Raw genomic sequence first — 27055 nt, 5'->3', positions numbered from 1 at the left:
TAGCAACCAGCCGGGAATGATCAACCAAATCAAAACTGCAGACAAGTCGAGCAGCATAAGAAGTGCTCATTTACCTTTGTCGATAATGCCTGCAACGCTATATTTCAGGTCGAGTAACGTTTCAGTACTGTGTTTTGACCTAAAGCTGGATTGCCTGGGATTAAGAAGATTGTTACTTTCCAGGAAGTCCTGCAGTTGTAGGTAGGCTACACAATCTAATATTTTCAGTAAAAAGGGCCATTAGTAATAGGTTGCTAGTTATTAGCAATGAGTTAAGGTACTCTTTTTCAGCAAGTGTGTAACCCACAGCTCTTTGAGAGCTGCAGGTACAATTGCTTCCTCGAAAGAGAGATTAACAAGGTGGGACACCCAAGGGGTCAAGGTGTCAATACAGGATTTGAAGAAGCTGGAAGGACAACTGTCCCCCATACAAGAGTTGGGTTTCATATTTGCCACAATCTTGCAAATTTGGTCCTCAAGCAGTGCACAAAATGAGAAGAAGTTTGCATTGTTTTCTTATACACAGGAGATGAAAAAGTATTCAAGATATTTGACCCATGAGATGAAACACTGGGGTTTAAACTTAACTGCGCAGCAATAGATTTCTTGTGGCCAGAGTATTTAGAGTTGAATTCCTTGTGTATTGACTAGCACCAGTCAGCGTCTTTGTGTGCTAAAAAAGGTTCATGTGCATTAGATCTAGCAGAGGAGATCCTTGTATTATAACTATGGGATTTGATGTCAATAAAAGCTTGAATTATTGCTTATAAATAATATGAAGAGTAGGAGTAGGATTTTTGTGCCATTCTCTCTCTGCCTTTCATTTAAGACGACAAAGACAGATAATCGAGTCATCAAACCAAATGTTCTTGCTGGTTGTTGATTAAGCTAGTCGGGTTTGGTAGGTGCAAGGGTATCCACAATGTGATTAAAGGTGTGGGTATGATAGTGTGTCAGATCATTGGATTTAGTGAAGGTATGTGCGGGCTCAGGTTTTGACAACAGGGGGGAAGAAACAAGTTGAGGTGTTAATTTCTTGAAGTTTAGAGCAGAAACATACTGTCGAGAAATAGGTTTCGAAAAGATCGGGAAACTCGGTGGAGAGAAGGCAAAATTCACTAAGCAGTGGTCTGACCACAGACAGTGAACAATACCAATGTCAGAAACAGAAACACAATGAGTCAAAATCCAGTCAAGGGGTCTGTGTTTTGGGAGCTGATATTGCTAAGAAAAAACAATGGTTTTTGGAGCACAAAATAAGGAGACAGTAGATTTATCATTTGACTCATTGGCCCAAAGATTGAAGTCTCCAAGGACAATGACTGGGATATTGGCCTTGATTGTTATGTTGAGCAGATTGATGAATTGTTATTCGAAAAAGGATGCATCGGAAGGCGGGAGGTAGATCACTATCACCATCAAGGATAGTTCTTATTTAGCTTAATTTTGGATAATATAATTTCACAGCCATTAATAGCTTCATGTGTATTGATATGTATATTCAAGAGTGAGGAGGTAAGAATGGCAAGCTCCTCCACCCTTGCGAATGAGGCGATCTGGCCAAGGCACAGGGAGTGCAGGGGGGACGGGGCAGCGGGAGGAGGAGAGGCCAAACAAGGCCTGCCCCAGTCCCCAGGGTCAGGTCCTCACCTTGGACCTTCACTGACATCCAGTTGGTCACCCTGTCCTGCCTTTAAAGGGAGACCATAACAGAGCTGCTCACCACACTACAGGATGACATAGGGAGCACGATCAACATCTGGACAGCTGTGACCCCACTGCTGAAACTAGTGTCTGTACTACAATTCCTTGGAATGTTTACCTTCCAGCACTTAGTGGCCATGATGCACAGCATGGCAGAGCCCACATTCTGTGCAGTGCCGGCCCAGGTGCTTGAAGCACTCCTGCGGCAACTGCAACATCACATCTCATTGCCTACCACCCCTGGTCAATGCCATGAAGGCACAGTTCTATGCCATTGACCAAATGTCAAATGTGATTGCTGCCCTAGACTGTACCCATGTTACGCAGGTAGCCCCTCATGCCCACAAATCAGTGTACCCAAACCGCAAGCACTACCACTCCATGAATGTGCAGGTGACCTGCAACCCCAACCTCATCATCTCCCACTGCTGTGTCCGCTACCCAGGGTCCACCCACAATGCCATGGTCCTACGAACAGCACACTGTCAGAATACATGGAGAGGCACACAGGACAATAGACATGGGGCCTCATTACACGTTAGGCGGTAAGCGTTTACCGGTACCGGTAAGTAACCCTTACCGCCTTACTACGAGTTCCCTTTGCGGGACCCGACTTTAACGGCTGGTGTAGACCAGCCGTTAAAGTAGGGTGCCGCAAATGGACCTCAGTGCTAATTACGGTACCGCAATTTGCGGTTCCATAATTAGCTCCTTCCCCATTCCCATTATGCCCTATGGGGGCAAAAATGGGAATGGGGAAGGGCCTTGGTGAATGGGGAATTGCCGCCCCCGCATACCTTGGAGTAGGGCGGTAATTCCACCATCCACCAAGGCAGACACGGTAAAATACCGGCGGCAACCATGGCGCTAATTGCGCCATGGTTACAGCCTACCGTGTAATGAGGCCCATGGCTAGTAGTAGAGTAGAAAAGCTAGCACACATGCGCTGTGGGTCACATGCCCAAATGGGAGGGGTTCAAATGACCACACAAAGGCTAGCATGACAAGCGAATGCGAAATCCGCACTTGATTACCTGCCGCACCAACGTCGCATTACAGACCAGGGTGCATGCACATGTCAGACTTACCTGCATGGAGAAGAAGTAGTAAACATACAGTATCAACCAAATACACCAACATGGCTACACGTACCACAATGCAACATGCACCCACCAAAGCAATGCAGACAAAACAGCCATGCACCCATTTTCGGCCAGCCCTCAATGCCCACCCGTTGCCACCAGACACCCCCAGGGAGGGTAAACCGGGTACCCAGCATGCCACATTCACAGTGTAAATAAACAGCCCCGTGACAGCCACCATGTCCGCTGCACATGTCACCGACAAACACTGTATGTAACATGCTGCAAGGGAACAGGGTACATATGAAGCACAAACAATGCATGGCATGAGTGACACTGCATGCACAGACATATAATAAACACATGCCCTGAAATGAAGTCCCATCTGCATGCACAAGTTGTCCTTTGACCTGATATTGTGCAAGTCCACCACCACACTGTACACCATGACTAATGCCTGTGCCTCCACCCATGCAGGTGACTTTGGATACCCCCAGCTGCCCTGGCTAAAGACCCCTTTGCGCAATCCACAAACACTGCAAGAGAATTCCTACAACCATGCTCACAGCCAGACCCGTGTGTGCATTGAGCATACCTTCGGCCTCATAAAGGCACGTTTCTGCTACCTCGACCGTACTGGTGGAGCCCTGACGTACGCTCAAAGAAAGTTGGCAAAATTGTGCTTGTGTGTGCAATGTTGCACAATATTTGCCTGAAGAGAAATGTTCCGCTATCTCCTGACGTGGACATGCCACCCCCAGAGGATGAGGGTTCAGTACCTGTGGCTGAGGCAATTGCACACATCGCCAGGGATGATGTGAGGGATGGGAGAATGGAACACCAGGGACTGATAGACAATTTCTTTTCACATAGCACAAGTCATGCACCACTATTTGAAACCACCCTAATCAATACACACGACAAAGGCACAATCATTAATTTCCTCCCATTGATGAATTCTAATGGTTTTTGTGGATTTAAGTGCCCCCACTGTCCCCCCTCCACCTTCCACCACTAACACCCCCATCAGACTATCCCCTCCCCCTTCCCCCACCAACTCCCAATAATGCTATCCCCTTCTCCCCTCCCCCACGAACTCCCCATCATGCTACCACCCCCTCTCCGCTCCTCCCACCAACTCCCCATCATGCTTTCCCCCTACCCCTCCACCAACACCACAGCATGGCCACTCAAGGATATTATTGTCCCATAGTCTTTCGTAACTGCAGCATCTTCTCCCCCCTGCCAGACACTTGTGATTTTGTGTGCAGAAGGTGCTCTGACTGGTGCTGTGGCATGCCTGGCTGTGACCCCTCTGTGTGTGTGGATGATATTGATAGGATGGAACCTTTCCCAGGGTTTGCTGCCTTTGCACCTCCGTGCTCTGCCGAATGGCCTCTCCAGTGCAGAGACGCCTTCTGTTATTTCCTTAACATGTTGGGTGTACAGTGTAAGGGCAGACGTATTGGTTGTTATCTCGGCCCTGTTCCACACCAGTGCACACACATTCCTGTGGGCAGCCCCCTGGATACTGTCCCTGATGGTCTACAAGTGTGTGTTGTGCATGTGGCCAATCTCTTCCACCTGGCACTGTCTGCGCCCTATGTCCTTGAACCTCCACAACAGCATGCTGCATGTTGTGTGCTGTGTGGGTGGGGGCTCTGCACTGGCCCAGGGCTGTATGCAGGGGAGCCATTTGTATGAGTAACCACAACTGGCTCTCTTGTTCCTGTTGGCGCTGGTGGAGTGGAGGGCTCTCTGGGGAGTGTGGCCCTTCAGCAGGTGATGGCCCCAGGCTGGTGTCCCCCTGTAGCACTTTAGTCACCCTGGCAGCAGGTGTGCCCTCAGTGTCAGTGACTCTGGCTGCAGGTGTGGCTGCAGTGTGCCGTGCACTGCTCCTCATGTCCTGGTGTGGGCGGTTCCTTGGCTGTGTTTTAGTGCAGCATTACAAATCAGGACATCCGCCTGGAAGCAGTGCTCCTTGATGGGCCTGCATCCTCCTCCTCGTCCTCTGATGCCTCTGGAAATGCACAAGGGTCTGTAGGGGGCAGAGGAAATGTTATGAGGTATGGTTTCCCCACGTGTGTTGGCATGCAAGGCACAATTGCTATGGTACAGAGTGTGACCCCACACACATGGGCAAACGGGTATGGTTGGTCACAGGAGGATGTATGTGGTCCCAGCATCATGGGGTTGCTTGTGATGATGGGTGTGTGACCCATGGCCTATTGGTCTTTGGCATGTGTGTGGGTAAGTCAGGGTATCCATGACGGGGAAGCTTTCATCTGGCATGCATGCTTGTGTTCCTACATTGCCCCACATCCCCTTCCCGGGTGGCACTCACATGGCGGGGGGACTTAGTCTATGGCACTGTCATGGCTCCATGGGTCACTGCTGTGCAGCCAGTGGGTCTGCACTGTGGTGCACAGTGATTGGCAGGCTGAGCACATGCCAGTGTTTGGAATGTGATATAGGGCATGCCTACTGAGGCCTAAACATGCTTGTGTGACTGCTGCACGGTGTTGTGGTCACTCATGCACCTCAATCCCACTGGCACAGGGTGCGTCAGTAGGGGTGTGGTGCCCATGACACTACTTTGGTTCACTTGCCTGACTTTCCGCTACTGTGATGTCATGGATGCCCTTGGTGATATGCCCCATGGCTGATGTGGAGGGTGGCTGATGTGCCACCCCGTCACTCTGCCCTGTTGGCTTGCTCAGCATCTGGGTCTGCTGACTTGTGACCCTGTCCACTTGGGCATCTCATGGTGTGATGACATTTGTGCATGCATTTGTGTTGGGGGTTAAACGCCTCCTGCCTCCTGGATGCTGGTACCCGCATCTGCACTGCCGACTTCCACTATCCCTTCAAGGTCCAGCACTGTGATGCATTTCTTCTCCCAGGCGGTGAGGACCATTGGCTCTACAGTGCCTCCCCCAGTTGCCGGGGACTCCTGGTGGTGTTGGGACAGCAGTCTCCGCAGCCTGACCCTCAAGTTGTTCCACCACTTGCAGCAGTCCTCTCCGTCACAGGGTACGCTTGATACTGCTGTCACCTTGTGGGAGATGGAAGTCTAGATGGCTGTTCTGCACTGGCCAGTGGTCTTGGGTTGCCGACTGCCATAGAGTTCCTTGCCGTGTAAGATCACCTCTTCTGTGTTGACCACCTGCTCGCCCTAGCTGAATTAGGGTTTTCGAAGGCGATTTACGGCCACCTTGCCTCTTATCCTCTCCTGAGACATTTTTTCTGCTCACCGGGACCAGATGGCTGCAGGAAGTGGAGATATTTAATGGATTGTGTTTTTCAAAATGGCCATTGTGATGCTTCCTGTTGTGTTGACGTAATATCCGCTGGCGCAAATAGCACCCGGATCAGCACTGGTAGTGCTATTAGTGCTGTTTTCTCAGTGATGGCCCTTATTTTGGTGCAGTTAGTGCGGGGCGCTAAGAGTGTATCCGCAGGAGTCAGGGCGCATTCACGCCAGATTGTGATGCAGTGCTAATTCCGCCGTATGACCCAGCAGTAACGCTATTAGCACCAGGCAGTAATTGTGCTGGATTACCGCCGTGCTTATGAACGAGACCCATTGTTACTTAAAGTGAATTGCAACCTTTCTTTTGACATCAACAGATGCATTAAATATGAAGTTGATCTGTTGACACACATGAAGTCAATAGTTTTAAGCACTAAATTGTGTTTGATAGACGTGTAAAGTGCCTTTACATCTAATGCTACCAATCGAAAATCTTCAAACCATTCAAAGATATCTAGCAATTGCAGTAAATGCATTGTATCCCATATATAGGCAGGTACCATAACAGCCTCCTTAGCATCAAGGTAACCTGGGGCACTTAACAGTTGGAAAACATTTATCCTCATCCATTTGTAATCCTCTCCTTGCCCATTTGGACACCAACTCCCTCGCTTCCATAATATTACTATTAGTGGGTTTAGGTCTTAATTTTTCATAACAGCCTGGTGCATTCAAATGTACTTCTGCCATGCCGATATAATCTTGCCTATTCATAAGCACAATGTTGCCCCCTTTATCTATCTGATTTATCACAATCGTGTCATCTTTACTGAGAGAATGTAAAGCCCATCTCTCTGCCATTGTCATATTGCTGTATCCCCTTGTTTACGATGGTTTATCCATAAAATTGTGAATATCACGAGTAACCGCTTTCTTAAATAAGTCAATCACATTCTCTGATCCAAAGAAAGTTGTACATTTATATTTATCCTTCCATTTCTGAATCTGTCAAATGTTTTGAATCAATGTTGAGATCCCTCATTATATCTAACGTCTCAACATTCTTTTGTTTTCCAAGGAAAATAGTAATTTAGTGTTGCCTATACCGGTGAGGCTAAGTTCACTTTCTACCACTCTTTCGCCCTGTGGGGTTACTCTAGATTATTTACAGTGAACCTTTTTTTTAATTTTAACTTCCTGGTGAATTTATAAAGATCAATCTGTGTATTAATCCAATTTCTCCTAGTCATAAGGGCAAAAGACATCCCCTTGTTGAAAACTGAAACTCCAATGTACGTCAATTCCTTATAGGATATGTTTAGCACCAAATGTACTGTTGTCGCGGTCGCTGTTGTTTCTGTGACCATGGCCGTGTTATTCTTCTTATTGTATCTACCTCCTCAGCTCCCTCCTTGCTTTCCAGATCTGGTTCCTTGTCTAGTTCTGAATTGGTGGTAGTCCCTGTGATGGGTAGATCTTGAAATCTCACCTTCTTTGTTTGTGATTTGACATTTCCTTTCTGGTATCTCCTTATTTGCTGTAAAAAACATTTTTTTTATTTGATGGTTCTTTGCTCAGATTACTAAAGGCTACTTCACCCGCCTGAAGTTCACTATCTACATCTGAGCTCCCAGGAGATGACTGTGGGGTAGCTTCACTCGACTGACTCTGCATATTGTCATCATATTTTGACTGAAAGGTATACACCCGGTCTACCCGGTAATCTCTATCGTCATGGGAAAAATTCAGTGATTTTATCTCACCTTGATGAATCTTTAAGATTGTATACATTGTTTTGTAATTCTTTTCAATCATTGCTGGTGCTGCATTCATCTGTTGAATTTCTGCTTTCAAAGTTTCAATTAAAGTGACCACTCTGCTGTGTTATCTACTAGCATACTCTATTAACAATTGAATCATAATCTTGGAACCCTGATTCAAGTTCTCCTCCAACCTTTCTGCTAGATATGTATCCTCAGGGTTGTTAAAATTTACAAATATCAGGATTCTTAAACCTCTCTGTATTTTCTGGTGTTCCAAATATTGTTTCATTGTAGTCATCTCCCAAAATGTAGTTTGCAAAGGTAGCGGGTGCCCCTCTCTCGACAGAACAAGGCCTGATAACCTGTTCAGTGGTTATTAACCACTTGAGAGTTCGCAGCCACTGCTTTTACTCACTGTGCCTTTCACAGATGGGAAATATCCATTTGCATATCAGTCTTTGTCCTGCCCAGGGGCAGTCCAGCACCGAAATGCAATGGCAATTCCAACCTGAACGAGAGTACCACCAGCAACCCCATACACGTGTTTCACCCTTGTTGGGGATCATCAGTGAGGTGAAGCTGATGCCTCTCTAAGCACAGTGAGAGGGAGACCACATCTGGTTGCCCCCAGGAGACCTAGGGTTACCAATCCCAGATTCCTTGAAATTTAGTTTGCAAAGGTAGCGGGCGCCCCTCTCTCGACAGAACAAGGCCTGATAACCTGTTCAGTGGTTATTAACCACTTGAGAGTTCGCAGCCACTGCTTTTACTCACTGTGCCTTTCACAGATGGGAAATATCCATTTGCATATCAGTCTTTGTCCAGCCCAGGGGCAGTCCAGCACCGAAATGCAATGGCAATTCCAACCTGAATGAGAGTACCACCAGCAACCCCATACACGTGTTTCACCCTTGTTGGGAATCATCAGTGAGGTGAAGCTGATGCCTCTCTAAGCACAGTGAGAGGGAGACCACGTCTGGTTGCCTCCAGGAGACCTAGGGTTACCAATCCCAGATTCCTTGAAATTTAGTTTGCAAAGGTAGCGGGCGCCCCTCTCTCGACAGAACAAGGCCTGATAACCTGTTCAGTGGTTATTAACCACTTGAGAGTTCGCAGCCACTGCTTTTACTCACTGTGCCTTTCACAGATGGAAAATATCCATTTGCATATCAGTCTTTGTCCTGCCCAAGGGCAGTCCAGCACCGAAATGCAATGGCAATTCCAACCTGAACGAGAGTACCACCAGCAACCCCATACACGTGTTTCACCCTTGTTGGGGATCATCAGTGAGGTGAAGCTGATGCCTCTCTAAGCACGGTGAGAGGGAGACCATGTCTGGTTGCCCCCAGGAGACCTAGGGTTACTAATCCCAGATTCCTTGAAATTTAGTTTGCAAAGGTAGCGGGCACCCCTCTCTCGACAGAACAAGGCCTGATAACCTGTTCAGTGGTTATTAACCACTTGAGAGTTCGCAGCCACTGCTTTTACTCACTGTGCCTTTCACAGATGGGAAATATCCATTTGCATATCAGTCTTTGTCCTGCCCAGGGGCAGTCCAGCACCGAAATGCAATGGCAATTCCAACCTGAACGAGAGTACCACCAGCAACCCCATACACGTGTTTCACCCTTGTTGGGGATCATCAGTGAGGTGAAGCTGATGCCTCTCTAAGCACAGTGAGAGGGAGACCACGTCTGGTTGCCCCCAGGAGACCTAGGGTTACCAATCCCAGATTCCTTGAAATTTAGTTTGCAAAGGTAGCGGGCGCCCCTCTCTCGACAGAACAAGGCCTGATAACCTGTTCAGTGGTTATTAACCACTTGAGAGTTCGCAGCCACTGCTTTTACTCACTGTGCCTTTCACAGATGGGAAATATCCATTTGCATATCAGTCTTTGTCCTGCCCAGGGGCAGTCCAGCACCGAAATGCAATGGCAATTCCAACCTGAACTAGAGTACCACCAGCAACCCCATACACGTGTTTCACCCTTGTTGGGGATCATCAGTGAGGTGAAGCTGATGCCTCTCTAAGCACAGTGAGAGGGAGACCACGTCTGGTTGCCCCCAGGAGACCTATGGTTACCAATCCCAGATTCCTTGAAATTTAGTTTGCAAAGGTAGCGGGCGCCCCTCTCTCGACAGAACAAGGCCTGATAACCTGTTCAGTGGTTATTAACCACTTGAGAGTTCGCAGCCACTGCTTTTACTCACTGTGCCTTTCACAGATGGGAAATATCCATTTGCATATCAGTCTTTGTCCCGCCCAGGGGCAGTCCAGCACCGAAATGCAATGGCAATTCCAACCTGAACTAGAGTACCACCAGCAACCCCATACACGTGTTTCACCCTTGTTGGGGATCATCAGTGAGGTGAAGCTGATGCCTCTCTAAGCACAGTGAGAGGGAGACCACGTCTGGTTTCCCCCAGGAGACCTAGGGTTACCAATCCCAGATTCCTTGAAATTTAGTTTGCAAAGGTAGCGGGCGCCCCTCTCTCTGTGAAAGGCACAGTGAGTAAAAGCAGTGGCTGCGAACTCTCAAGTGGTTAATAACCACTGAACAGGTTATCAAGTCTGTTCTTTCGAGAGAGGGGCGCCCGCTACCTTTGCAAAACTATTTTTCAAGGAACCTGGGATTGGTAACCCTAGGTCTCCTGGGGGCAACCAGACGTGGTCTCCCTCTCACTGTGCTAAGAGAGGCATCAGCTTCACCTCACTGATGATCCCCAACAAGGGTGAAACACGTGTATGGGGTTGCTGGTGGTACTCTCGTTCAGGTTGGAATTGCCATTGCATTTCGGTGCTGGACTGCCCCTGGGCAGGACAAAGACTGATATGCAAATGGATATTTCCCATCTGTGAAAGGCACAGTGAGTAAAAGCAGTGGCTGCGAACTCTCAAGTGGTTAATAACCACTGAACAGGTCATCAAGTCTGTTCTTTCGAGAGAGGGGCGCCCGCTACCTTTGCAAAACTATTTTTCAAGGAACCTGGGATTGGTAACCCTAGGTCTCCTGGGGGCAACCAGACGTGGTCTCCATCTCACTGTGCTTAGAGAGGCATCAGCTTCACCTCACTGATGATCCCCAACAAGGGTGAAACACGTGTATGGGGTTGCTGGTGGTACTCTCGTTCAGGTTGGAATTGCCATTGCATTTCGGTGCTGGACTGCCCCTGGGCAGGACAAAGACTGATATGCAAATGGATATTTCCCATCTGTGAAAGGCACAGTGAGTAAAAACAGTGGCTGCGAACTCTCAAGTGGTTAATAACCACTGAACAGGTTATCAAGTCTGCTCTTTCGAGAGAGGGGCGCCCGCTACCTTTGCAAAACTATTTTTCAAGGAACCTGGGATTGGTAACCCTAGGTCTCCTGGGGGCAACCAGACGTGGTCTCCCTCTCACTGTGCTTAGAGAGGCATCAGCTTCACCTCACTGATGATCCCCAACAAGGGTGAAACACGTGTATGGGGTTGCTGGTGGTACTCTCGTTCAGGTTGGAATTGCCATTGCATTTCGGTGCTGGATTGCCCATGGCAGGACAAAGACTGATATGCAAATGGATATTTCCCATCTGTGAAAGACACAGTGAGTAAAAGCAGTGGCTTCGAACTCTCAAGTGGTTAATAACCACTGAACAGGTTATCAAGTCTGTTCTTTCGAGAGAGGGGCGCCCGCTACCTTTGCAAAACTATTTTTCAAGGAACCTGGGATTGGTAACCCTAGGTCTCCTGGGGGCAACCAGACGTGGTCTCCCTCTCACTGTGCTTAGAGAGGCATCAGCTTCACCTCACTGATGATCCCCAACAAGGGTGAAACACGTGTATGGGGTTGCTGGTGGTACTCTCGTTCAGGTGGGAATTGCCATTGCATTTCGGTGCTGGACTGCCCCTGGGCAGGACAAAGACTGATATGCAAATGGGTAATTCCCATCTGTGAAAGGCACAGTGAGTAAAAGCAGTGGCTGCGAACTCTCAAGTGGTTAATAACCACTGAACAGGTTATCAAGTCTGTTCTTTCGAGAGAGGGGCGCCCGCTACCTTTGCAAAACTATTTTTCAAGGAACCTGGGATTGGTAACCCTAGGTCTCCTGGGGGCAACCAGACGTGGTCTCCCTCTCACTGTGCTTAGAGAGGCATCAGCTTCACCTCACTGATGATCCCCAACAAGGGTGAAACACGTGTATGGGGTTGCTGGTGGTACTCTCGTTCAGGTTGGAATTGCCATTGCATTTTGGTGCTGGACTGCCCCTGGGCAGGACAAAGACTGATATGCAAATGGATATTTCCCATCTGTGAAAGGCACAGTGAGTAAAAGCAGTGGCTGCGAACTCTCAAGTGGTTAATAACCACTGAACAGGTTATCAAGTCTGTTCTTTCGAGAGAGGGGCGCTCGCTACCTTTGCAAAACTATCTCCCAAAATGTGTTTTTCTCCTTTTTTGACAGCCTCTCTAATTTTACAGATTTCTGTCTGAGGATTTCTGTGGTTGTCTTGCTACTTCTAAATACAATATATTTACTACCTCTCTGTGAAAATAGAGCTACAATATCCTCATTATTTGTGGTAATATAATCTGCCATAATCGATGGTATACTGAAAGCTCAACCAAGGTAAGTATACAAAGATTTGCTAGAAACGGGCTAAAAACAGGTTGAGCAATCTACCAAAATAAATACTTGCCATTCTCTAATCAGTAATTATGTTATTGTATTTTGTATGTAGGCTAGCACTGGTCAGAAAAATAAGGTGACCAAAGTCCAAGGTCCCAGAATACTGATTAATTATGATAATCTTGTCATTCTCGCCAAACCTCACCAAGGCTCAATAAATATTAATTCTAGTCACATTGACACGTCTATAAACCAACAATTCAATGGCACCACTGGAGGTACTCCCTTCCCCATTGGACATCCACCTTTCTTCCGTTTGCTGCTCTATCACCAGTTTGAGCAGGAGCACAACATCCAGCTGTTTCTGCTCTTCTAGTTTCAAAGAAGCGCTCTGCTTTTGCTCCACTAGAGAAGCAGCCACCCTCTGTTTCTGACTCTCCAGAGCAACTGCATCTGTATGCTCCCATACCTCAAATGCCCACTTCATTATCTCAAGGAAGAGTTCCCTATCAGTTAAATCTGCTCAAGGTTGGCTAAAACTGGACTTAACAGAAACCCTTCAACTGGCAGACGTTTGGGACCTGGCTGAGGCCTGGGACTTGTGGGCCCTCTGCAGCCTCTGGGAGACATTGGTATCTGCTATCTGGGAGGAATGGTGGGAAGCACTATCACTGTCCTCCATATTCCACCTTTTCACTCTCCAGAGAAATGCGATCTTGAGCTGGAGGCTCAGCACTGCTGCTGGCCTCTGGGTAAACTTCCAGCCCCCTAGCTTCCACAAAAGCTTGGAGACTTTTCAACAGTTCTGTTTTCTTTACCTTACTACCACAGGGGAGACCCCTACCTCGACAAAGCTCCCACCGTTTACCTACTGCCAAGATGGCTGCATTACTCATATCAAGTTCATTGTGCACAAAGAAAATTTACTTTGGCAGTGAAACTAATGGAAAATATGCCCTCCTATTTTAGCTTACTTCGCTGTAGCCACAGCCTGTTCCAAATTCCAATCGCTGCCCACCAATGTGACAAATTGACTTCTGCCCTGAAGGAGTGCAAGTATGAATAGATGCTAAAATGCAAACTCAGCCCTCAGACTTCTACAAACCAAGAGCCTACACAATCATAAAGGTAAAACAGACACAGTCAAGAGATATACCACCTTCACCTTTTTTTTTAACGTGGGCTGAGGGAAGGCTATACTCTTAAGAGGGGTGTGAATGTGGTTCAGTAGCAACCCAAGTAGTGAAGTATAACAGTCCAAAATAAAGGAATGTCCAATGAAGAATCCATAACAACATATGCTTCAATCATACACACTATCCATGTACAATAATAACTAATGAGAAAAACAAAACGCAAAACCTACCGCAGAGGAAAGAACACAGTAAGCAAAGATAGCAGGTGCAGCATTCTGGGTAATGAATCGGGGATGCAAAGCAAGCAAAAGCAACAATGTTCTTGCAAAAGGATATGTAGTTGTGAGCACAAAGGGTTAAAAGTGACCTAACCAGTCTCTAGGGACCAACAATTGGCCAGGGGGCAGTTAGCAGTCAATAGTACCTTCTTTGAAGTTCTTGGTTGTTCAGCAGCAACGCACCAGACTTCTTGGCGCTGTGTGTAGATAGGGAGAGAGCAAAAGGCAGCAAAGCAGTTCATGCTTGGTCAAATGTGCTGAACAGTTCTTGAAACACGCTCCAAGAAGTTCAATGGTGAAAAGCATTAGGATCCTGTCTGTCTTGACACCCAGGGTGCTGTAAGTCCCAGTCCAGGGGCTCAAGGACAAGATGAGTCTTTTTCACATGCTCTCAAACATGGGGAAAGCTAGCACACAACTGCAGGGGTCCTTAAACACGGTTAGGTCCTGGGTAACACTGTGGCTGCCAGAGAGGCAGCCTTGCTCCAGCAGCAAATCACTTCTTAGGTTTCTGTAAGTCCCACTGCCGGGACTCAGGGACTAGATGGGTCCTTGTTCTCGGGCTCTCAAATTTGATGGAGACGGGCACACAACTGCAGGGGTCCTCTAAAACTATGATGTCCTGGGTACCGTTGTGGCTGGCAGAATGGGAGGTTGAAGCATTGAAGGACACTGCAGGTAAGTAAATCAACAGAGTATTTTCCTCAGAAAATGGACCACTGTCCACCTAGCCACAAAGCTGCTTCAAACAGAAAAGAACATGGAACCCTGGCCAATAGTAAAAATGCCAGGTTTACATTAAAACACTCCCCCACTTAATGATACAACAGAAGGATAGGAAACACACAAGGAAAATGGAGACATGTAAAAAGGGTAGAGTGGGGAATAAGGATAAAAGCATGAAACATTGCGATAAAACAAAATGTTGACACATCCAGCTTGAAACATTGCGAAAATAGCAATATGCACAGATGCCTTACAAACCATAGCGGGGTACAAACAGATGAGATTGCAACAGGATCACTTGCCTAGACCCTGCCATAGTCTCTCAACTTGACCGGAGGCAACCTGATTCTCAGAACTTGGCAATTACTGACAAGTCCCTCTCCCAAACTGAAAACAAACTCCTCCTCATCACCTCCTCGGTTAACACACTCCGCCCCAGCTATCACAGCTCCCTCCTCATGTGCATGTTCACACACTTGTACAGCTGCAGCAGACCTGCTGGAACTGGGACCTGAACGAAGCCCCAAAGTAAAACCAGATTAGTCGCCCATCAACAACACTGTAGGTGCTCCTTACTACACCACAATTCGCTGCTTGTTCCACCGCAACCCATCATCCAGTACCACATATCAGGCGCTCACCTCCACAACCATCTTCAGTATACGTATACACACTTCCACCTTTGGTACAAACCGTGGGTTTTTTACATATACACAAACCCCCATATTCACAACTACAGGCTTCCTTTTACTTGCTACAACCTTACTCTCTCCTGCCAGAAACACACTCTCTCCAACACCTCTGACATATTCACTTCTCTGAGGACTATGTCGCCAAGAGCAGCCATCCTCAATTTTGAGCCAGACTTCCTACCCCTCACAAGTTCAAATGGTGAGCGACCTGTGAAAGACGATGGCATTTGTCTATATGCTGTTGACGCTTCAGACACTGCCACACTCCACTCCAATCCATTAGCAACAGCAAACTGAATTGTCCCTTTGACAAACCTATTAATTCTCTCAACCAATCCATTGGCCTATGGATTGTATCAGGATGTCCTGTGATGCCTGAAACCCAGGCTCTGCAAAAATCAAATACTCCTGCATGCGGAGTGAACGAACTGAACTCCGTTGTCAGTGACAATACTAGCCAGCACACCTTCCCTGTCAAACACCTTACTCATACATTCTATAATGTTCTCAGTTGTCACTGTTTCTAATGCAGCAACCTCCATAGACCGTGAGGTGTAATCCACTAAAGCCTCCTCAAATCTCAATTCTTCACAGAGACCATGCATAGGGCCCATAATATCCAATGCCAATTTTGACCACAGTTCGGCCAGGAATCGCTTCAGTATAAATGGGCTGCAGATGCAATGCTGCACTTTTATCTCTCACGGAACATGCCAAACACTCCTTCACACCAACCTCAACTTCTTCATCCATTCGTGGCCACCAATAGGACTCTTGCAATCTCCTTTTTGTCAAAGACCTGCACAAATGGCCTTTGTGCGCCAACTCAACAAGCCTGGGCTTCAAGCAGAGTGGCAGAATTAACTTATCACCTCTCGTGATGCCCCATGGACCCTCTGCCAACTCATTTAAGATATGCACATAGTCCTTCCCTTCCTCTTTAACATTGACGCTCCCCCAGCTGATGCACAGAGCATCCTTGATCCAGGCCAATTCCACGTCCTCCGCACACACTCTCTCCCACTCATTCTTGTCAATTGTGGGAAGAACACAGACAACTTGAGTATTCGTAGATGTACCATCCTCTTTGCTATCCTAGTAGACATGGACCCCATAGCTTTCATAATCAATACATATGTGGGGGGTTTGTGATCCATTCGAATCACGTACGGAATACCCCCAAACATTTCCTGAAATGTCTAGATGCCCAAGAAACCGCTTAAGCCTCCCTCTCGATAACTGCATAACATCTCTCTGCATCTCTGAGAACTCTCGACACAAACACAATCAGTCTGAATCTTCCACTGTGCCACTGTTCCAACACCGCTCCTAGGACAACATCGCTTGCATCCACAGTAGCACAGTCTCACTCTTCAGATCAAATGAACTCAAAGTTGGAGCCATATCCACATCCTTCTTCAAATGAACAAATTCCTCCTGACAATGCTCCGACCACTCAAATTTGACATTTTTCTTCAATAGTGCCCGCATGCACACAGTCTTTTCCGCATAGAATGGAATGAATTTGACATACTACTCAGTAATTCCCTGGAACGACCTGCGCTGCTCCTTATTCATCATAGATGGTGCCTCCCTCACCACCTTAACCAAACCTTCCCTGGGTTTTATGCCATTCACATCCAATGTGTGTCCTAGACAAGTAACACTGGCAACATCCACTTGACATTTTGCCAATTTCAGAGTCAAACCACTTTTCTGCAGAATATGCATTACCCGAAGCACCCTCTCATCATGTTCCCTCTGATCCTTACCCTAGACCAGAATATCATCTTGGAAGCAGCTCACTCTGCGGACTTCCTCAAATAATGCCTGCACCAGCCACTGGAAAATGGCCGATGCTGATGCCAAACCAAATGGCATCTGACAAAATTTGTATGCCCAAATGGCTTGCCAAATGACGTGAAGGGACGAGAATCCTCATGCTGGTTTTTCTGATGGTATACCAAGAATAAGTCAAATGTGGAAAACCATGCAGCTTGTCCTATGATCGTCAAAAGTTCATTTATATTAGGCAAAGGATGTCGATCCACCCAGATGCTCGCACTGAGCTCCCTGAGGTCAATACACATCCTGAGGCCCCCATCAAGTTTGCACACTTAAACCATGGGCAACAACCACTCTGAGGACTCAATCTCCTCTATTATCCCTGTCTCCATCAGCTTGGAGGTTTCACATTTTAACACATCTCTGGCCAACACCGGTACCTTTCTGACTTTATGGGCCTTCGGCACCACCCCTTTCTTCAGTACAGTCTTATGAACATACCCAACTTCTCTGAAGAAACTATGGGCTAGCCATGCCTCAAATAATCCGTTGATACACCACCCTCGGGATACATTTGTTCCCCATCCTCCACACACAACACGTTAACACAATTACTGGGGCATATTTCTATTTTCAAAGCTGCTTGCTTGTCCCATCCTCGAACACTGTCAGTCTTGTGCGCCACACAAACTATGCTTCCATACTGTGACCCTTTGAATTCTATTCAAGCACATTCATATCCCAGAACCTGTATTGGTACTTGCCCATAGGCACTGGGTTTGATATCTGGGGCTTTGAGGGTTGACACATCCTTTCCATAACTTTTCTTGCACATTTCCGGCATGATCATAGTGTATTATGATCCAGAATCTACTAACATTTCAATTTGCACACCATTTACAGTTAACATATCCCACTGCCCTTTCTTGGCTGTCGCTTCAACATGTAACAGACCCCTTCATTCGCCACACTGCTCACATATCCCATGATGGTGTCGGGACATCCTTCAGGTTCCACCATACTGACAACTTGTCTTCCTTGCACACTGCCACCCACACTATTCAAACTGAACATCCAGGAATAATACCCTTTGGTATTGCACTTCATGCACTCCACATCCCAGGCAGGACACTCCTTGGCACTAGTGGAGTGACCCTTCAATCTACATCTTCTACTCCCTTCTCTCCTTCTGGCACCAAATGGTCCTCTAGTGTTCTTGCTCATGTGGTAATTTGCCTTTTGAACCCTAGCCTTTGTCTCTCCACTACTTTTCTTGTTTACTAACACTGCTTGCAAATATTCCCCTTGAGACATTTTGTTGGCCTCCTCCATGACCACTTGCACACTGGCACGGGACTCTTCAATGGACCTTGCAATCTTGATCATTTTGTGTGAGGGGATCCCTGTCAATCCATAATCTCTCTCTTAATTTAGTATTGCTTGTTTTCATCATCAACTGGTCTCTTATATGCTCATCCAGTACACACGTGAATTTGCAAGTTGATATGAAGGTAAGTAGAGCTGTAACATAAGATGCAATTTACTCGCTGGCACCCTGTGCCCTGGAGAAGAAGCAATATTGCTCCAATACTACATTGGGTCTTTTCACAAAATGCCCTTACAACTTCTTTAAGGTGGTCTCATACAAACTCACCACAGTTTCTCCTTCACTGCCGGCAGGGATGCACACTTCCCTGCCAAATGTCTGAACACTCTCAGCCCTTCAGTGCCCAAGCAATTCAAAACTGAAGCCTCCCTTTCATCATCAGTGTACTTAGCACCACCAGCTTGCCCTTAGGTAGACCTTGAAGACGTCTACCCAGAGGTCCCACAGCACTGGAGGTTCACCAGGTGTTCACAATAACGTAGGTGGAGCTCTAGCATTGCTCTGCTGCATGGTCAAGGAACGGTTGCTCAAGGATGCTTGAACTATCTATGAGCTATTTATAAAGTCTCCCTGAAAGGGCACTGCAGTGTTCAATTTGTGTCCTCAAAAAGCAAAATATTATTGTTTTTTTACAGGACCTCCACCAGACCGATGCTGCTCGGTGTTCACTTCTGTATGCACTTTTTATTCGTGAAGTAAAATATTGCAACTGGATGCCGCCCCATGTGCACCTGGGTGTGCACCTGGACAAGTCCTCTTAAAATGAGTTGCTGCTGTGGCATCCGACAACAATATGGAGCAAGCTATAGGTGTTGCACCATTAGTAAAGGAAAGTGGTTGCTAAGCAGCCTAAGATGGTGGCCAAGCTTGGCAACTATGATGGGTCCTTTCCTCTGACCTTTCCTTGCATGTGTGCTGCAGTGTGGGTGTGCTCCTGGTTCACTACTCTCTATTCTGCACACGCCTCTGTGCCTTTTGTGCCCCTCACGGCCAGCTCTGCAACTTTGAGGGAGTGCCAGGGAGACCAGGACCAGCGGCGCTTGGCAGCTTCACCACAAGTAAAAGGCACGGGTAACAGGCACTTCCCAGTCCGGGAGCAAAGGGGCTCCAAGGTTGTTGCAAGTGACTGGGCATCTCATTGGTGCAAGGCAGCACATAAACAATAACGTGAGTCTTTAGGTCCGCTTCCTGAAATCTTTGTTGCCAGCAAAGCATGGAAGGACAAGGCAGGTAAGTGAATCAACAGAGTTCATTCCTTGGTAAACTGACCTATGTCCGCCAAGCCACAAACCCCCTTAAAACAGAAAAGAACATGGAGCTGAGCATATGGCTCTTTGGGCATCGTGCATGCAATGGATGGGGATGCAGAATAACTCTGACACCTTATAATCGAACCAACTGAGGAAGATGGCAAAGGTGCTGTTTTAATAACAATTATCTAAAACAGGGAGTTAAAACGGAAATCAACGACCGTTCGCTCGAGCTCTCAATGCATTTCTCATAAAAACATATGCAAAATATACATCAGACGTGATGTCATACTATGTGGCAAATGAGAAAAACCTACAAGGGATTCTGATAGGTTTAAGGGGAATATCTAAGTATACATTCTATAAGGAGTGGGATTGTGATTGGTTATCTACTGTCAGGTGGACAATTTATGCCTACCTCTAAAATATGTCATCTTCAACACTATTAAGTACACAGTATAATATCATTGGCTCTAAAACTATAAGGTCCTTTGTTACACGACCCTCTATAATTGGTTGGCACTCTCGTGCAATGTCTGGAACATTTGGTTCACTTAGCAGCATGTAAGCTCAGACCCAGGGGGTGGACTTGAATTTACCTCTCCACCCAATTAGCCCAACGTCTCTCATCACCCATGCCGTCTGCCATGAAGATTGTCTTTGAACTTGGCCTTGCAAAGTATTCTTGTCTCTGGGAATATATGGAGTGCGAGCACGCATTATCGTTGTTCTAGTACTCCACACTCAACTCTATTTCCATCATTGGCTCACGTGACAGGAGACCACGATTTGGTCCATTTTGCAGCATTTAAGTGTCTTAAATTAATAAAACTTGGCATGCTTAGTGTTCTTTCTTTGCACCTAAAAATGGGACGATTCAGCTTCTCACATTCATTGCCTTCAAGAAAAGCTTGTCTTCCTTGGACCTTCACAGCTGAAGGGGTTATATTCTCAATGCAAAAGGGACCATTAAAATGTGGCTCATGCCACGTTCTAGTAAAAATATTTAGGGGAACTAGGTCTCCAACATATAATGTAGGTGCCAATAATAGTTGAATTGGGCCGGTTGTTGAATTGTCTTCTGTGGTCTGAGACCAACCCCCTTGCGCTTGACTTGATCTGAAATGAGAGAGATGCTAGAGGTCATACATGTCAAATAGTCATGCAACTCATCAACTAAAGTTTTAGCTATACTCTAGGCATCACTTCTACTCCTAGATGGAGGTGTAAGAGGCATTTTCTTATGCCGCCCTGTCAGTAGTTCATGAGGGGTGAGGTGATGGTCTGATCCTGGCTGATTCCGAAGGGCATATAAAGCTAAGAGTAGGCAATATAGCCACCCCTTCTGCAAAGTCAATTTAATCTTGGCCATCCTTTCTTTAAGGAGGCCATTGAGTCACTCACAACAGCTGTTAGCTTGTGGGAGATAACTTGTGCTTTATATTCAATAGAAGCCCTATTTGTTCAAATAGCTCATTAACAAAATGTGGCCCATTGTTGGATCTCAGCACTTCACACACACCCCGTCTCAGGAAGACTTTGCGTACTAAAAACTTTGCTGCACAAGTGTCATCAGAGTGTGTACACGTACCTTCCTAGATCCACCTAGAGAAGGACACACCACCACTAATAAATACCTATATCCATTACACACCTGCAGCATATCAACATAATCAAAATATAAATGCTGAATTGGACCATTCGGTAGAGATATTACCCCTCTAATTGTTCTCAGTGTATGCCCAGCAGTAAACCCTTGACACAAAATGCAGTTTCCCATAAATAGTGCAATGTGCTCCAACAAATTTGTAATGAACCAGTCTTCCCCAATTGAAGCTGCAAGACTCTCCCTAGTTACATGCGCGGGGTAATACATCTGTTCAAGTGTGACCTTTAATAATGCTACTGGCATCACCGGATTTCCAGTGCTGTCGTGTCGGCATAATGCTTCTGTAGGGGATGAAGAACATCCCCTTCACTTCCATAATCCCTGCTCTTCCTGCAGTGCACTTCCTTGAATTTCCCTTAGTTGGGTTATCGACAATTTATTAAACCCTTCTTGAACTATTTTACATCTTACAGTTTTAATTGCTGGTTTTGAAAATCATGACCTAATACGCCAAAGCTCTTTGGGATGTCAATGTGCCTTTGGGTTTCTCTAAAATGGCAAATAGAGCATGCTCCACATAGAGAGTCATAGAGCAGCCCATAACAATACTTGTAGACTTCTCAATTGCGAACGTGGCAGCTGCCAAAGTCTGTTCACAAGGAAAATGTCCTCTCATAACTGGGTCTGAAATCCCAAAGTGATACGCTAAAGGCTTGTACCCCAAAGTAGTTCTCTGCATATGCAATGTTGTCATGACTGTCCCATTTGTGTGTGAAAATAAATAAAATTCCACAGTATAATTGGTAATTCCTAAATAAGGCTACTGTACAAATTGCTTTTTTCAGTTCCTCAAACCCTTCATCCACTTCTTCAGTCAATTCTATTTTTTTCCTTATCTACTTGTGCTTTGTTTAAAGCTTGCAAAGGGGGTCTTCTGTATGTACTGTAATCAAACACCCATGCTCTAACATAGTTGCATAACCCTAAAAACCGTTGCATCTGTTTCACTGTATTTGGCTTTGAGATTTTCATAATCGCCTCAGCTCTTTCAGGTGTCACCTGCCTTCCTTCATGTGAAATCAGCTGCCCTATGTATAACACCTCTTCTTGGCAATATTGTAACTTCTCCTTGTCTACCTTATATCCTTTGCTAGAATAGTCATCAACTAAATAGAATCTTGTTTGCACTCATCTTCTGTGGTGCTACAAATTAAAATGTCATCGACGTAATGTATCACTGCACTCTTAATATCAATATTGCCTAAATCCATCTGTAGGACTCTGTTAAAGATCGATGGGGATTCACAGTACACCTGGGGCAAACAAGTATGTTTACATTGAGTTTGCTGAAATGTAAATGACGTCAAGACTTTTGGCTATTTGTGCAACAGGATCGTGAAGAACGCATTCTTCAAATCGGTCACCGTGAAATATCGAGCTTCGACCGGGATTCTGCATATTATTGTTGCTGGATTAGGAACTAGAGGAAACTCTGCATCTATTATCTCGTTAATCAGTCTCATACCTTGTATAAATCTCCACAACCCTCCTTTAGATTTTTTGATCGGATACACTGCGGTATTACACAACGATTCCAATGGCACCAGAATCCCTTGTTTCATCAATGCCGAAATAGTCTGAAATATAGCTTTATCAGCTTCTCGAGACATGGGGTACTGTTTTGATCAAGGTAAAATCACTGCTGGCTTAAGTTTTATTTTAAATTTCCCTATTTGCATTAATAAACCTACATCATAAAGTCCTGTGGTCCAAAGAGTGCTTGGCACCTTTTCCAAGTCTTCCTGATAGAATGCTGGACGCTGCCGCATTATCACCATTCGCTGTGGCACTTCCCTTTTCTCTATTCTTATCCAGCATGTGATGCTCATAAAGAACACCACTTCATTGTCTGTTCGGTCATCCCTGAACATGTCGTCATCAGTTATGTCAGTCAATCTGTACCCTTCCTCGAGCACTATTACTGTTCTCCATGCTCTACCCTCATCATCTACTCCTTCGAGCATTGGCATTTCCCTTCATACTAAGGCGGCTTCTAATTCTATAGGGATATTCTGTTCCCCTCTTTGTGCAAAGGTATTCGTGGTCTAAACAAAAACTCATCAGGTATCTTCACAATTGTTCCCACTAAGCCAGGTAGCCATGTCAACAGAATGCTCACTCCATACAGAAAAATCTCTGGTTCTACTAGAACGCCTTGCAGAGCCACTTGTCCAGTGAACGCCAGCATAAATTCGCCCATGTTTAAATAGTGTATTCCTGGAGTGCAACACACTATCCCTTGATCAGTGAATGAAATTGTCATGTTAAGTTTTGTCATTAAATCTCTTCCCAAAATATTAACCGGTGTCTGTCATGGATATAACAAAGGAACAGACATATCATACTCTCCTATAGAGACTCGTAATTCATTAGTAAAAGGAACTTGACTTATAGCTCCACAGAACCCTTGAGCATCCATGGCAATTCCCGATATTGGATATTTTCCACTTCGTATACTTGAATGAGTAGCTCCAGTGTCTACTAGAAAAGAAAAAGATTTGCCTCCTATCATCACATCGACCCTTGGTTCCTGCTGGGGGTCTGGTGTCACAGATAGTACTGAACACATCAAGTAACCCTGTGAGCTGTCCTTTTGTATACAGGCTGATCCCCGTCCCTGTGAAGGGATTTTCTCCTACCGCAGTGACACCTCCTATTCTGGGTGTCAGCACTTTGCATGTGTTTGCATACTGCTTTGCCTGCATAGGGGCTTGTTGCGACTGCCCTGGTGGTGGATTCATCTGCACTTGCTCTTGTTACTGTACCTGCAATACTTGCAGTGCTTGTGTCTGATACAATGTCTGTTCCTAGGTGAACCCTTCCCAAGTTTGTGTGCTAAATGGTGGAGGATAAGCTGTCCCCCTTTTGAAAATTGGACATTTTGTACATTCCCTTGGCTCCCACATACGTGTGCAATGTGCCCTGTCATTCCACAAGTCCAACATACTGAGCGTGCCCGTCTAACAAGTCCCCCTTGGTTATACCCTCCCTGGGTACTCTGATTCTCATTCTGTGTATTCTGAAACCCACCTTGATTATTTTGGAATCCACCTCCTCTTCCTCTATATCCCATACCTCTGCCTCATGGCACAAACCTGTATCCACCTTTATCCATCGGGTGCTGATTACTCACCTGTGATGCACCCATTGCTTCCTGCATTCCCAATCCTTCTCTACTCATCAATACCGCCCTTTCTATGGCAAATGTAGACAATTTTTCTGAACTAACTTGGCTTCCTCGATTTTCATAGTCTCATCTTTCTTCTTATTTTTCTCTTTTAATAACTGACAATGGTGTACTATAGTCAACTGTATCTCAGCCCAAGGTTTCACTTCCACCCCCACTTGTTTCTTCATCTGCCTCTGTTCTGGCTCAGGTAACCACTGGCATAAAATGTGGTAAAATAATGCCTCTGTTTTTACCCCACAGCTTGTGAGTTTCAAGTTGCCATTTCTCCTGAATGTCCTGAATGTAAGCAATAGGGTCTTCATCTTCCTTCATCTTACATGTCATATATAATTGCACCCATATCTGATGTATCAGGGTACTGTACCCTGAGAGCACTCCATACGTCTGCTCTACAATTATTAAACAGTGCTGGGTCATCCACTGTATTGTGTGCTGTCACACTTGAAAATCCTGCTCTCCTCCATTAGTCATCAGCTCTGTCCCCAAGAATAGCTGCCAGGAGACCTTTTATGTCCCCTATGGCCAACGTGTTTCCTCCTGTCATTTTTTCTCATTCGTATTTCCATTTCCCAGTGCCCGAAGTCAAACCCCGGAGCTTACACCTTAAATAATCCTTGTCCATCTGCGGCCATGGAATATACTGTGGTCTTGCTCTCCCTTTTTCCAATAAGGGAAACTACATAAACCCCAACCCACAGTCAGCTTCCATTGTTAGTCTCTCCATGGCAGGGACGATCGTCCCTGTCTGTCTCCTTGTTGGTAGTGACCTTAACCTGCTCACATCTGGCGGCGATTCTCCCTTCTCACTATACGATCGTCCTGGAGGACACTCTGGATATGCTATGGGATCTGGTGTCTTATCCTTAGGTTGTTCCAGATCCGACCATCTTACTTCTTTATATATTTGCAGGCGTCCTTGAGCGGCGCATGCAATCCCTCCTTCTACCCCAAGACTGGTTTCTCTTTCCTTGTCTGACACGTCATGTCCCCAACCAGTGTGACTATTATCTTCCCCACATAAGTTCAGTCTGCTTAAGGACAATGCTCTACGTCCGTGACTGAACAGAATTTCGTCTTCGGTTCCTGATTGAAATGGTCGGGATTGCTCCCTCTTCCCTCAAATTCTATACTTGTTACCTTCCTTTAATTCTTGATAGGCCTTGTCCATTCTTTCTCCTTAGCTCACTGCATCAAAGTTTTCTTTGTCTAACACAACTGTAGATGCCCCCGATGTTGCTTCCTTTTTTGGAAGGAACTCTTCTACTCTGTCCCATCATATTTCTGGGCTTGGCCCTACTGTTTCTTTAAGAATGAGACTGGTATCAAGACCCTGCTGTCATCTTCTTCATTCTATTTCTATGTCTAGTTCTCTTTGCTTTCTTGCATCCTTCTAATTCTTTCCTCCTCTTGCCTTCATTCTCTCCATACTCCTTCCCTTCTTTCCTCTTCTTCCTTGCTTCTCTATTTTCTATTGTCCCTTAGTCTTTGCGCTTCCTCCTCCTCTTCTCTCTTCCTTTCTCTTCTATCCCTATCGAATTTCACTCTCTGGCTATTGTCATACTTTCTTTGTTCTTCTGCCTGTTCTTCTTTTCTCTCTTGCTCCTCATATATCTGTTCTTGTTGCTCCCTGGTCTTCCTTTTCTGTTCATCTTCTTTCAATCTCTTCTCTCGTTCTTTTCCCTTTCTTTCTTGTTCATCCTTATCTTCTCTTTGCCTAACTTCCTTGATGCTTTTCCCATCTATCCTAAGTAATATCTGTCCTCCCATCCATTCGTTCTACACAAGCACTATCTTGTCAGCTTTATCCTTCTCACCTTTCCATCTCTTAATAAATTTCTGTCGACAGATTCGACCGCTCACTCCTTCCTTCTTTCTCTTATATGATCTTATAGATCTCTTCTTTTTTCTTATTCTCCTCTGGACTATCATTGCTGCTATAAGCGGGAGGTTTGTATATTGGATTACTATACCCTGTCGCTGCTTTCAACTCCTTTAAAGGATACAACCCTATTTCTTCCCTACTAGTACCTTTTACTTTGGGTGAGGTAAGGGGAGCAGAGGGCTCAACACCTTCCTCCTTACGCTGACTAAGCATCCACTCCTCGGGTTGAAGATTTTCCCTTTCTTCCTGATACATTTTCCAGAGCTCAAGAATCGCTAATGTTTTCTCTTATTTCTTCCCCGTGTATGCAGCGTGCAAGCGTGCAGGTATGTGGTCATGTGTTGTAATAGCGCTTTTGACAACAATATCCATTGTGGCCATGGCATGAACATTTTATCTGGTGTGCCTTTCACCCATTCCACAGTATACTGTTTGAGCTTGGGCATGTGCTTTGGTAACGTTTTACGTAGGTGCATCAGAGGAGTGTCTCCCATAATGACAAGTCTCAATTGACTGTCAATACTTTCCACACTTTTAAAATACCATTATACTTTTGCTTAAATCAACACTTTTTCAGCGCCTTTTAAACAACAAATATGAGCATGCACCATCAATCGCTGCTCAAGCCTCTAATTTCTTAATTGGCTATCT

This window comes from Ambystoma mexicanum, chromosome 6q (genome assembly GCF_040938575.1).
Source record: "Ambystoma mexicanum isolate Mex_15411 chromosome 6q, UKY_AmexF1_1, whole genome shotgun sequence".
Lineage (NCBI taxonomy): Eukaryota > Metazoa > Chordata > Amphibia > Caudata > Ambystomatidae > Ambystoma > Ambystoma mexicanum.
This window is presented reverse-complemented; position numbering follows the sequence as displayed.